Source organism: Ochotona princeps, chromosome 18 (genome assembly GCF_030435755.1).
Source record: "Ochotona princeps isolate mOchPri1 chromosome 18, mOchPri1.hap1, whole genome shotgun sequence".
NCBI classification, from domain to species: Eukaryota; Metazoa; Chordata; class Mammalia; order Lagomorpha; family Ochotonidae; genus Ochotona; species Ochotona princeps.
Genome location: NC_080849.1, coordinates 38,627,571 through 38,640,658, shown reverse-complemented (window position 1 = coordinate 38,640,658; position 13,088 = coordinate 38,627,571). Strand labels below are relative to the sequence as shown.

The 13,088-nt window shown below is 42.2% G+C and overlaps 1 protein-coding gene across 6 annotated transcripts in view; it reads right to left on the bottom strand.

Moving 5' to 3' along the window:
• Window positions 1-13,088, bottom strand: part of OSBPL1A (oxysterol binding protein like 1A) — a 197,820-nt gene that overhangs the window by 101,517 nt on the left and 83,215 nt on the right. Inside the window, exon 1 of one of the 6 annotated variants that reach the window (XM_004579597.2) lies at window positions 4,865-5,481. The exons of the other annotated variants lie outside the window; for them this stretch is intronic. The gene's annotated coding sequence lies outside the window, so the exon portion shown is untranslated. Of the gene's footprint in view, window positions 1-4,864; window positions 5,482-13,088 lie in introns of those variants that run through there. 6 annotated transcript variants of the gene reach the window in all.

Genomic DNA, 13,088 nt, shown 5'->3' with positions numbered 1-13,088 from the left:
AAATTATAATGGGGTAGAACATAAGGGAAGAAGAAAAAATGGGCAGAAGGGGACAAGGGAATGGTAATCTTTCACTGCTCAAAGTATCAACGGATAAGAAAGAGGGTGTGGGAGAAAAAGGAAGATACTGAACAGCAAGGTGCAGAAAAGAAATACAGACATCAAGTAGTACAAACAGAAAATGGTGCTTAAAGAACCCTGCAACAAGGTTTGGATACTTTGTCTTAGGAGACAGTATCTAATGATATGGTATTTAATGATATGAAACAGCAGTTTTCAATCTGAAAAGATGGAGTCTACAAAGATAACTACTGCAGTCTATTAAATAATCCAAGTAATGAATAAAGCTAGCATTGGAATACCAGCACTCACTAAATTCCAAAGTACTAGAACTGAGAAATGCCAAAGTACTAGAACTGAGAAATGCCAAACTTGAAATCTGAAAAAGAACAAAGTATCCATTTCAAAGGACAGCAACTAATAAACAGTTTGACCCTAGGGAAAAGTTAAAGAAAGGGTAAAGATAACTAAAAATTAATTTAAAAGAAAAATCTGTAATAGATAACAAAGCTAAAGGGAGTTCTTTGAAAAGCAGATACAGCTTTCATGAATCAGAGACAACCATCTGAAGAGAGAAATGTATTCAGAGACAGCCAAATACTAAGAAAAAAATGGGAAAAAAATCAGGAAAGGAATGCATAATTACGGTCCCAACATAAGACAACAACCAGCGAACATCATGCACTTCTACAATAAATTTCCAAAACCCAAATGGAAACAGTAAATTTCTAGAAATAGTCCAACTTGTTAAAACTGACCCAAAAAGAAACTAAAAACTAAAACAGCGCTATAGCTATTAAGCATATCTATTTAACTGGTAGTCAAAACTCACAAGGATAAGATGGTTTTATGAAAAAGCTCTACTAAATGTTCAAATATCAGATTGTTACAATTTGATATGGCTCTTTCAGAAAACAGTAAGAGGGACTACTCTCAAACTCATTTTAAGAGGTCAGTTTAAACTTGAAACTAAACTCTGATGGGGACAGAATAGCAAGGAAAATTACAAGTTCATAGCACTTATACATGGATGCTATAATCCAAACCATACTACATTGAGAATGTTGAAGATAATACATCATGACAAAATCAAGCTCATTCCAGATATACATAATAGCTTATTTTATAAAGAGTGTAAAAATATAACCCAGAAGCTAAGCAGACTTTTCAAAACCAATGATCCTTTTAGTAGATGCATAAAGAATCTGGTAAGCAATATTTATTAAATATCATTCTTAACTATGAATCATTAGAAGATGCCTTTTTCAAAAGTCAGAGGAGTGAATGCAGATCTACACCACATCTGCCTCTAGTCAACACTGCTCCGAAGGCCTTGGAACTGGTATATGTACAGCATGAAAAGGAAGGTATAAAGAAGGAACAAAACTGTAGTTACTCTGTCGATGAATGTGTAACAAGACTGACTCACAATCTATCTTCATTATCTGTTTCCTCCCATCCCTCGCAGTTACTCCTCTGCTCACTGCAACCTGGCTGCATCCCAAATTATGCTTCCCAAATTTCTCTCATGAAAGACTCTAACCACCACCAGGTTCCCACATCTGATGAACTCAATTTAGTTTTTTTTTGTTTTAAGATTTGTTTTATTTTTATTGGAAAGGTAGATACACAGAGAGAATGAGACAAAAAGATCTTCTGTCCACTGGTTCACTCTCCCAGTGGCCACAACAGCCAGAGCCGAGCAAGTCAAGCCAATCCAAACCAAGGAGCTTCTTCTTGGTCTCACATGCGGATGCGGGGTCCCAAGGCCTTGGGCCATCCTTGATTGCTTTCCCAGGCCACAAGCAGGGAGTCAGATGGGAAGTAAAGCGGCTGGGAGATGAATCAGCACCCACTTGAGATCCCAGGCAAAGTAAGGTAAGGATTAGCCACTAGGCTATTGCATGGAGCCCCTCAATTCAGTTCTTACTGGCACTTGTGGAAACACTGGTCTCTTGCCTCTCTGGAGGCTTTTTCTTCAAGTCTCCTCTGTTTCCCTTTCCTCTATTTGTCATTTAAACATCAGTCATTTTGGATTTCAAACTCTTTTAAAGCATTTTTCCTAGGGGATACTCTTTACTCCTTTGATCTCAATTTCTAAATTTATTTAGGTGGTTTCCAATGCTAATGATTCCCAAATGTTTTACTGGGCAAGAATGAACTCACTTAGATATCAATATACCCACAAGGGTACTCTTCTTTCCTACTTAAATACCTGTTAACAAGTGAGTTAGGCTGCGAAGCTGGGGGTCATCCATTTCTCCCTCTTTCTCCCTCATTCCCCATGTATTATCTATTATCAGCTCCAATTTATGTCACTTATATTTGAAGCAGCTCTCTGCTATGTATCTTCCCTTCGTGTTTCTCAATGCAAACTTACTTCTGGCCCTGAATGGCTCTCTCTCTTGGACTCCTGCACCTGCTTGTTGGGCTCTCAAGTCAGTCTTCCTCTAATCCTTCTCAGAAGGAGGTAATCGAGTTAAATCTCTCCTGATTAAAATGTCTCAGTGACTCTAACTGCCCAAGGATGTTTCAAAGTCTTTAAGCATTTTTCACAAAGTCCTTCAAAAATACTGTGCTCCCATTCATGTAGACCTGTAGGCCTCACTCTCTCCTGCTCAATCACAAGGCAAGACTTAGCAGTATTCCTCTCTTCCAGTCCCTTCTGCGTGTGCTCTACCTTCTCTAGGAGAATCTAGCTACCTGGCTTCTGCAGTGAACTCTTAAGTTTTAGAAAGACAGACTGGCCTTCAAGTCTCTGAAAACATAAACATTCTATAAATACATATTTACAAAAGAGATCTCAAAGCCACAATGGACCATTATAACAATATGTAGGGCTTCAATCTCTCACAGTTTGAAGGTAAAATCAAAGGAAAATTATGTCTGCCTGGGTAACTCATTCAGAATTCATCACAGAAGACTGGTACTGCATTCCACACTGAAGATGTGGCAGGAATGAGACAAACACAATCACATGCAGGTGACAGATTTTGAACCATGATGAGATACAAGCTTATCAGATGAAATCTTAAGTCACATGAAGCATGACAAGCCTAACACATAAACACACACACCATTTAAAGCTATTTATATTTGTTTTCAAAAAAAAAAAAAAAACCACCAGTTACCAAAATAAAATTAGCTACACTGTATGTAAACTTACGTATAACTTATGCCCAGCCTGCTTCCAAAATTTAATTTGTACCACTGATCTCTGGATTATAAAGTAAGCTAAAATGCAGACAAAGTAAAAATCCTAAGCTTCTACTTTTAAGCAATTTAAAATTTGCCTTACACTCATCACAGATAAACAGTCATATAGTTGAATATCAACAATAACAGTAAGTTTATCAGATGTCAGATTGTACAAAGTCTGGCTATAATGTTGAATAATTATCAGTGATTTCAAGTATGATACTTTTAATGTGCTCGGAATCTTTATAAATTACCTCAAATGTTAAAGAGTACATTTGTTTTCAGCATGGAAAACTTAGTAAGCTATTTTTCCCTCCATTCCCAGGGTATATACTGAAGTAAAGGGTCATACAGCCTCATGAGATGCTCCCCCAAAAACCAACTTTTAAAGGATTTCTAAAGAGGAGACTCTTGAGGCCAGCAACTACAATGACAGTGAGACAAATTCCTTTAAAACTCCAGTCTAGTAACAGCAACACTGGGACAAAGCTCAAACAGCTGTCTGGTTTTCATGCTCAGATTAAATGTCCACTAAGTTAGAACTATGCTACCTTACCAAAGTCATCAGCTTCAGCGATACAAACCAAATACTGTTTGGAGCACAGGTTACCTTTGGCATGTCCTCAAATGGCAAATAAAGTTTATTTTCAGTCCCACATTCTAGCCTACAAACTGCTCCACCAACACACATTTCAAACATTTTTTTCTTTTGAAAAAAGATGTCGGCAAAGTAAAGCAATGCCTTCAAAACGAAATGCCTCAATTCCGGTTTTGAATCTAATTAAGAAACTTTTGAACAGCTTTATGAAGTCAGAAAGGCTGTGCTCTTCTCTGGCATCTTCCACTCCCTTACTTTCCCTCCAACACAGAGGAAAAAAAAAAAAAAAAAAAAAAAGCCTAACAGAAAACACAGAGCAACTGGCCCCAGGTCTCTGGCTCTGGCTCTGGCTCCCAAAGGCAAGGAGCCTGATTCCAGACTGGTGCAGGCTGCAAAGCCAGCCTAGGAGTAATCAACAATCCTTAGCCAAAACAGCCAAGGTAAAGGCTCCCTGCCCACTCCCTAACAACATTATCCTTTCTTCTCTCCTCTTCTCTGAGTATTCTTGGAATTTCATCGGCCTCCGGAGCTGCAATGCTAAGTTCATCTCAATGTAAGCCAGAGCAAAGACATGGCAAAAAACAAAAAAAAATCACTAACTTGAAAGGATATTTAGGACAATAATGGCTTTCACTGTCTCACTCCTCCCACGACAGCCCCACTTGACCTAATATTGATATTTAACAAGAAAAAAAATTATGTATGTCAGACAAAAGGGTTTCTTCCCTAGGGACTACTTCCCGCAGGGATCACAGGCCAGCACACACCCTGTGGGAAGACCCCAAGCCAGGCAGGAGAGGGGGAGGGGACACAACAGGACTCTCCTAGTTTAGTGTCCCCTTCCCCAGCAGGAAGCTGGCTCTGCTTGGCACACTGAGTACAACTATTCTGGGAACCACTCACATCCCTCGATCACAATCTGGTCACCCTGCCCCCTCCCTCCCCGCCATCCTCCTTCGCTCCTAGGCAGCCCCCACAAAGCCCAGGGTAGGCACGCACCCCACCCACCTGGGCCAGATCCGAAGACCTGGCTGGCGCGCTCGCGCTCCGTCCTGCACTCCTCTCCGAGATCCAGCACCAATGGCACTCGGCCTGTTCCTCCTTCTCCTCCTTCTCTTCTTCCTCCTCCTCCCCTCCAGTCCAGCGGACTGGGGAGGCACGACCCAGGGCGGCAGCACAAGGTCTCCGTAAGTCACCTTTACGTGGCCTGCCCCTGGCTCTGGCCAGGCACCAGCAAAGCCCGGCTCCTCCTCAATCAAATCGGGCAGTGGCGTGGCCGACCCTGTGGTCCTTGACTGCTGCGCCGTGCCGGGTGCTGCAGAGGTCGGCGCTGCGCCCCTTTGCCGGCCGGCCAGCTGCTTGTTTGCTCCCCTACTCGGCCACAGACCCGCCCTCCAGGGCTCCAGGGAAGAGCTGGGCGGGCAGAGGCGATGGCGTGGCCTGCAGCAGGCTGCTGTCCTCACCGGGTCTCTTCTCCCCTTCCCCTCCCCCTGCACGGAAGTGCAGGTAGGGCTTGGCCAGGGACGCCAACACTCCGCCTCGGCAAGCAAAGCCGCAGCCCGGCTTAACGCCGAGTCAAGGACTGAAGCTGCTCCCGGCGCTGGGCGTGCACGCGGCGCGCAGGCTCGCAGCCGTCCTGGAGTGGGCTGTGTGCCCCAGCCGCCCCAGCAACCACTGGCCCCACAACTTTTCCCCGGCAGTCCGCCCCCAGCAGGCTAACTCGGAGAAGCCATCCCCCGCTGCTTCAGCGTCTCTTGACACTTAGGCTTTTAGGTTCAACTCCTGGTGTTTATGAATCCTAAAGCAAGAGCTACACTACCATGTTCACCCCCTGGCAGTTCAGCAATGGGGAAAACAGTATGAATCCTACTAATGTGAAGCCTACCTACGTGAAACAGATGGTCTTCTGCTCCAGCCAGGCTCACCGGAGCCAACAAACACTGAGAACACAGGAAAGCCCCCTCACATAAACACGAAAGTGGGATGCTCACATTGAGATTTCTGGCTGGATACAAAGCTACACACACACACACACACACTTCATATTAGTCAAAAGGCCGAGAAGCGATTGAAGCTACACACACACACACAAGCTTTGTTTTCCAGAGTAAGTTTTCAACTTTCCTCAACGCTAAGAATCTTAAAGCCTCCTTTAGAGCTGGCCCAGAGACAAAAATAAACAAAACTAAGTATTTCCTTAACAAAATCCTGGGGTATGTGCACTTCCACTGCAGTCGCTGGATTTGCACTGTTTCTGCTAGCCACACAGAAAGTGTAAAAGACAGTAAAAGGCCACCCACAGGAAACCTAGCATTGATGATAGCAAGGCTCTTTGCACTGTTTTTGGAAGTACATCGGTTTGTTTTCTCTCTTGCACTGTAAAATGTTAACTAAGTATTATTACATTTGGAAAAGCCACATTTGGCGCTGAACAGGAGGCCATGTTACAAAATTTCCTTCCCTGGACAACTCTGAAAGTTAGAGCATGAACTCTTTACAAAAACTGCACCAAGCACAACAAACAGTATTGCAGTCACTTGGGCCTGAAAGGTAATTCCCAAGGTTGCCTAAAATGTGCCAAGCACTTTGCATGCAAGAACTCACCAGTATTTTCATCTTCATATTTGGAAATAGAACTGTTACGCATTAACTTATTTTAGTCTAGGTTCAGGGTAGAGGAGTTTAGATCAGATGGGTCTGTGTTTCACAAGCTTGCATTTTTTTCCCCTTTGTACATTTATCACTCAAACATCTATTAATCATCTACAGCAGGCCAACAAACATGCTACAAAAATAAAATGCAACTGCTTCCTGGAGAAGTCCAGCAGTCACTAAGTGACTATGTCATGATGACACCTGTGCAACAGAAGGGACCTCCTGCAATAGGAGGAGACACCTACCCTAGTTCTGAAGGGTACAGTCTGGACTTAGGAAATGGTCGCAGGTCTCTAACACAGCAACCCTGAGAATGTAATACAGTGGTAAGGCAGAACTTGGGTTTCATATTGGGGAAGCAGGACTAAAGGGAGACAAACAACTGAGATACAGTAAATCAAATAGACAAGAAGGATGAACCAAAGACAGCTCCCATGTCACTGTACAACACTGTCCTAGACACACTGGTTCTGAAACTTCCATTAAAATCATCTGTGTTTTCAAGACAACTGGATGTCCTGCTTCAGAGCTCAAAAGACATAACCAAGTTGTGAATTTCTAGCTGAGGTAGTAAGCTCATCCAGTGTAAAAACTAACAGTAGCAAAGGCCAGCCACAGGAACTTAAAGTACTGGTAGAAGAAACGCTGCTTTTCCCTCATCCTTGTGTCTTCAAAAAGCCCCATCGTCTCTTTCTGCAAAAGCATCTGAGTGTGTTCCTGTGGATACAGTGTGAAGTGAGCGTCTCCTCCCCATCTCAAGTCAGGTGCATCTGCTGCAGCTTCATCCTTCCCTGTGCAAATCTGCACTTGATCTTAGCAAAAAGGCCGAGGAGCAATTCCCTGTGCAAATCTGAACATTAATTCTTATCATAAGCTGTTGGTGAGAACATTAGAACAGGAAATTCCAAAAATTTGACAGAGAAAATAAACGTAAGTACCTAGAACTTTCCAGAAAAAAAGAAAGAAAACTTGCTCTTCAAGATGAATGAGAAATCACTGCTATAAATGAAGCCACAGAAGGGAGGTAACTATGGAAGCCAGAGAGAATTCCAGAAAGCAGGAAGTCATCAAATGTGAGCAAGACCATTTAAAAATGTCTTTTAGAGTGGGTGTTTGGCACAGTGGTTAAAATGCAGTTGGGATGTACTCATCCAGCATCAGAATGCCTTGCTGCCTGTCTCAGCTCCGCTTCCAACAAAACACCCAGGTTCAAGTCACCTCTTCCCACACAGCTTCCTGTTAGTGCACATCCTGAGACAGCTCAAGTATCTCTCTGTCATCCATGTGGGAGGTTGGACTGAGTTCCATGTCCTGACATCAGTCTGGCTTGGCTGTAGCTGTGGCAAGCCTTTATGGAGTCAACCAGTGGATGGAAGAGATCTATCTGTATGTCTACTGGCCTTTCAAAGAAAATGGAAATAAATGCTTTGAAAAACCAAGCGCTACAGAAAAATAATAAAGTGATCTCTAATTTAGCAATAAGGAGACACTGGTAAGAACAGTTTCAGTAGACTAATGAGTAATTGAAAAACCAGAAAGTATCAGATTTTTTAAAATGAATTGAAAAAAAAAGTAGGGAGACTGAGAAATGCTGTAACTAGATCATTCAAACGAAAATGGGAACTGTTTTTACAAAGTTCCCAAAGAAGCAAGATGGAGACAGATGCTTCCAACAAAACAAAGGAAGAAAGGATGGGACCAGATGCAGATAAAATTGGGGTACAGGAATGCCTGGAAGTAGGTGGCATATACAGAAACTGACTTGTGTACAACAAAAAATTATGCTCAGAGCAGGAGATAAACAAACACCAGAGATGAGACATTCAGAGAGGTGTGCAGACCTTTAAAAAAAAAAAAGGCAATGATCAGGGACACAGAATAACTAAGACAGGAAGAAAGCACAGAAAGCTTTATGAGCAGAGGAGACGATCTGCAGACTTTTAAGTCCGCAGGAACACATGACCTCAGAGCTATCAGCATCTGTGTACAGAAAAGCAGTACAGAATTCTAGTCTTTCACGTGGTTCTAATTTACAGTCTGAATCGTCCCATATTCCACATGCTCAGCACCATTACCGCCAGAACATACATCAGGGTCACCTCACTGCAGCAATCAGGAAAGTGTGCAGTACACATAAGAGTGTGAAGTACTTTAAAGGGGGTTTATACTACCATCAAATAGGCAGGTTCCTAACTCAGACAAACTGGTTTAACTACGATCAGGGGAACCCTATGACACACAGACACCAGCATCAATCATGGCTTCGGAGTGACATCCTGCAAGGAGAAAATCTTTCAAAAAAAAGTACCACATGAAACATGAAACATGAAACCTAGCCTTTTAAATCGAATCTTCAGATAAAATGAAAAAAACAAAACAAAACAAGCAGCACTGACATTGTGATGTTCCTCCAGATACCAGCCTCATCTTGTACATTCTCTTAGGGATATTAGTTACAAATTTTAATTTTCTATATTACAATTTTCAATAATATAGGTAGATTTATGTACAAATCAAATCTGCCAGCAATGTTTCACTCATTTACAGTACAGATGAGTTGGCGGCAGGGGTAGGAGGAGACTTTAAAAAAAAAACAACACTCTTGGACCACAGCAACGGAAGGCAGCAACATCAGGAACAAAGATCTGCAGCCACTAGATAGCCGCTGAGTTTCTCACAATCATCTTAAACTTACTGGGGGCCCAATTTTACCACCTTTGTTGATCTGCTTGTCTTAATAATAAACAAGAGACTTCTGAAGAGTCAATCAGAAGTATTAGGATTTCATAGTTAGAGGCAGGCACACCTGACCAGAAGAGGCAAAATTTTTTTTTTAAAGATTTTATTGTTATTGGAAAGCCGGATATACAGAGAGGAGGAGAGACAGAGAGGAAGATCTTCCATCCGATGTTTTCACTCCCCAAGTGAGCCGCAACGGGCCGGTACGCGCCGATCCAAAGCCGGGAACCAGGAACCTCAGAAGAGGCAAATTTTAAAAGCCTACTAAGGAGCAAACATTCAAAGTACACTGTCCCTGTTAGGAAACCATGTGGTGCTAAGTGTAATTATCCCCTGTGGACAGCTGCGCATGAAGGCACAGGACAATCATTAATATATCAGAGCACAACTCAGACATCTAGAAGACAAAAACTAAGCTTAAAATGTTTAAGCTAAGGACAACTGTGTAACACTTAGAATAACTGCCATCAAAACACACACACACTCTCTCTCTTCTGCTGAGGAAGCTGATGCCACAGTTATTGCATCCCTCCTTTGGAACAGACACTCAGGTGTTTGCCAGTATGTTCTCATTTACTCTTCAAAACAATCCACAGGTGTTTTAGTTGGCTACCACTCTAAAAAGGAGTCTGTATTTAAAAACTCCGTCAGAGAGAGATCAAAGAGCAAAGCTGGGAATTACACTCAGGTTGCTGAGTTCAAAGCTTAGGATTGCTCTTCTAATAATTTCCAGACAATAGAAATGTAATGTACAATGCCAGATAAATAGGGCATAATTATGCCACCCGGACCTCATTTAAGTTATTACATTATTAAATTCCTCTGCTATAATCTCTGGGTATTTGAAAGCCTAACTTAGGGATACTATTTAGTTTTCAAAGACTTAGGGGGTCCTACTCACTATCTATGATCTTGTTTCTCAGAAGGAATTGCAGAGATTCTACCAAGGGTATCACAGAGTTGAAACTTTACAGAACAGAAAGGGTACCTTAAAGATACCGTACAAGGTCTAGTACCATGGAGGGCAAACCAATTGGGCAGCTCTTCAGCCAAGCTTTGACAGCAAGTATATGGGCAAATGGAGACTCTAAGGTGGACTAGGGAGGGTTTCCTCAACCTTGGAGGCATGAAATCAACAGAACTTCAGAACTATCGAAACCGCTTGAGTAGCACCCTCAGAACATGCTCCACATTGGGGACCCTGGATGACATCAGGCGATCGTCTCCCAGATCCAGGGTCTGATGCAGCTGGAATGCAGACAGCGGCCTTCTCCCCTACTCTCGTCACTTTGTGCAGATACAGGAACAAAAGGAAGATTGGACGCAACTGTCTCCCATTCCCTGCCCCTTCCCATTCTAATCAGTGGTCCATTTGGGCATGCATCCCTCTCAATGAGGTAATCATCACCAAGAACAAAATGAATAATTTTTAAAATTAATAAATTTTAAAAAACATATTGTACAAGTCTGAAACATGAAATACCAGATACTAACTGCCTACTGCTTCCACATAGGACGGTAACACACTTTATATACATATAAACAATGTATATGCAGGTGGTCCTGTGCCCGGTGGGTTAGAGAAAGATTTAAACATGCCCAAACTTTCACACCTATGTTCCTAAGAAGCTTTCTATATGGTCTCCCTTACTTGAAAGATGAAGACATTGAATTTGAGACATTGACTAACCTGCTATCACTTAAGAATATGTCATAAATATTGTACCAACAATGTCGGAGTACACTTAAATAAGAGACTGACAGAATTATGATTCCTTAGGAAGGACTACACTATTGTAACAAAATGGGAAAAATCTGACAGGTGGTAGGAGTTTGGGGGGAACCCCAGCCTATACAAAATTGTACCACAATTCAAAATTCAAAATAAAAATATATTAAAAAAAGAATATGTCATAAGAATGGAAGTAGCAAACAATCATTCACAAGTAGTCAAATACACTTTAAACCACACTATCTCCTTCCAAAACAGGAATCCAATGTTAAAGAGCAACATTCCAAGATAATCATGAGAAAAGACTGCTTACAATGTCCATTCAATACAAGATCCTACAACTGTATACAGGACTTAAATGGTGTGTCAGGCACGATGTGAAGCGTTTTGCTTCCATTATCATCCTTAATTCTCATGAAAAACCTGAGAGGCTGAAACAGGTTACTTAATCTAAATCTCAGGCTAATACTCTTGTATATGTTCACTTTTACATCTAGAAGCATTTGGTTTACTTTTTTTTAGTACCTAGTTTAATAATCAGAATAAGCAGACCTGGGAGAATCAAGATCATGGAATAGGGTAACGACAAGTTTAAACAGATGGAGAAATATTAGCCAGGGTAAACCAGACAGGGAACATTCCAGGAAATAGGACAGGAACAACAGCAGAAGGATACCTAGAGACTGACAGACATAGGAAAGCAGCAGACACAATGGTGTGGTGTTGCAGTGACTGATACCCCAGCAGCATTCAACAAACGGCGATCTGAATTACACCAGCAGCTAGAACTGCAACAGCAATGATATGGAAGGGATGTCTACCAGGAACTCAGGCAATAAACCAGGACAAAGAACTGCCCATCCTGCTGGTCTATTTGATTTGACCAGAAGAGACAGAGAAGCAAGTCCCAGATGGGCAGTGCGGGAACAGGGTAGATTTCAAAACCCAGTCCTCCTCCTAGAGCTGTATTGGGCACTGTTTTGTTTAAGGAGGCAAGGGCTATGGATAGGACTGTGTATGCAAACAGCTGGGGGTGAACTCATTTCTGGCTTAGCGAACTGCAACAATGTAACATCCTACAGGTTCCACCCAAGATGCATACAGGTAGCACTCAGACCTGACTGCCAGCAGATCAAGAATTCTAATAGTGGCACATCAGGTGCCATTTCATAAGGTATGGCAAAAAAATTAAGATTGCAGAGACAACAGTGAGTTGCGCATGTGCTGAGCTTGGCAAGAACTCATTGCATTGCACTGGTCCCACAGGAAAATAATACTAACTATAGTATCTTACAAGTCAAAATAGTCCATATGGCCCTCAGACCTAACAGCCAACAGGTTCCAGCAGGATCAGCACCACCAACAACAACCTAGCTACATAGGACACCTGGTGTCTCCTTAATCCTGGGGCCTGCTCCAACCGGAAGTGGGAGAAAGGCTGTACAGACAACAGTGCAGCCTAAGCACGGGATCACAGGAGGTAGAGACTGGTGAGCCAGGAGATGGGGCTACAGACACCATGGTGGAAATCTAACGTAAGAACCCAGACCTGGAACTCTCTAGAAGGAGTGCACAAGTGACTGAAAACAAAGAGCTGTGTACCAACTGTAATAAGTAAAATCAAACTGCAGACCTGTGGGTGATGCAGCTTAGAAATCTGCCCCAAGGAGAAGATTCTGTTAACCAGAAGTACAATGACCAAGAGCAAAAGAAGAGACAGAGGCACCATGAATATTACTGAAGACTCCCCTGCAAAGTAGCAAAACCCTATGCCAACCTCAGAGTTAACTGAGGAAGACATTGAGAAAATGGGAACAGAATCCAAAACACTTGTTCTAAAGTTTCTTATCAACAACAAGAAGCACATAAAGCAGGCATTCAAGGAATTTAAGGAATATGTCACACTGGAAATGAATCAAATGAAAGCTTATATCTCAGAAATCAATACAGTGGAACAAACTAAAAGCACAGTGGAGAGTCTCCAAAATAGAGTGAAGGAGGCAGAAGAAAGAATCCCAAAATTAGAAGATATTTCTCGTCACCAGGGGGAAACAAACAAAGAGCTGGAAGCAGAGCTGGAACTGGCCAAAAAAAGTATTCAAGAAT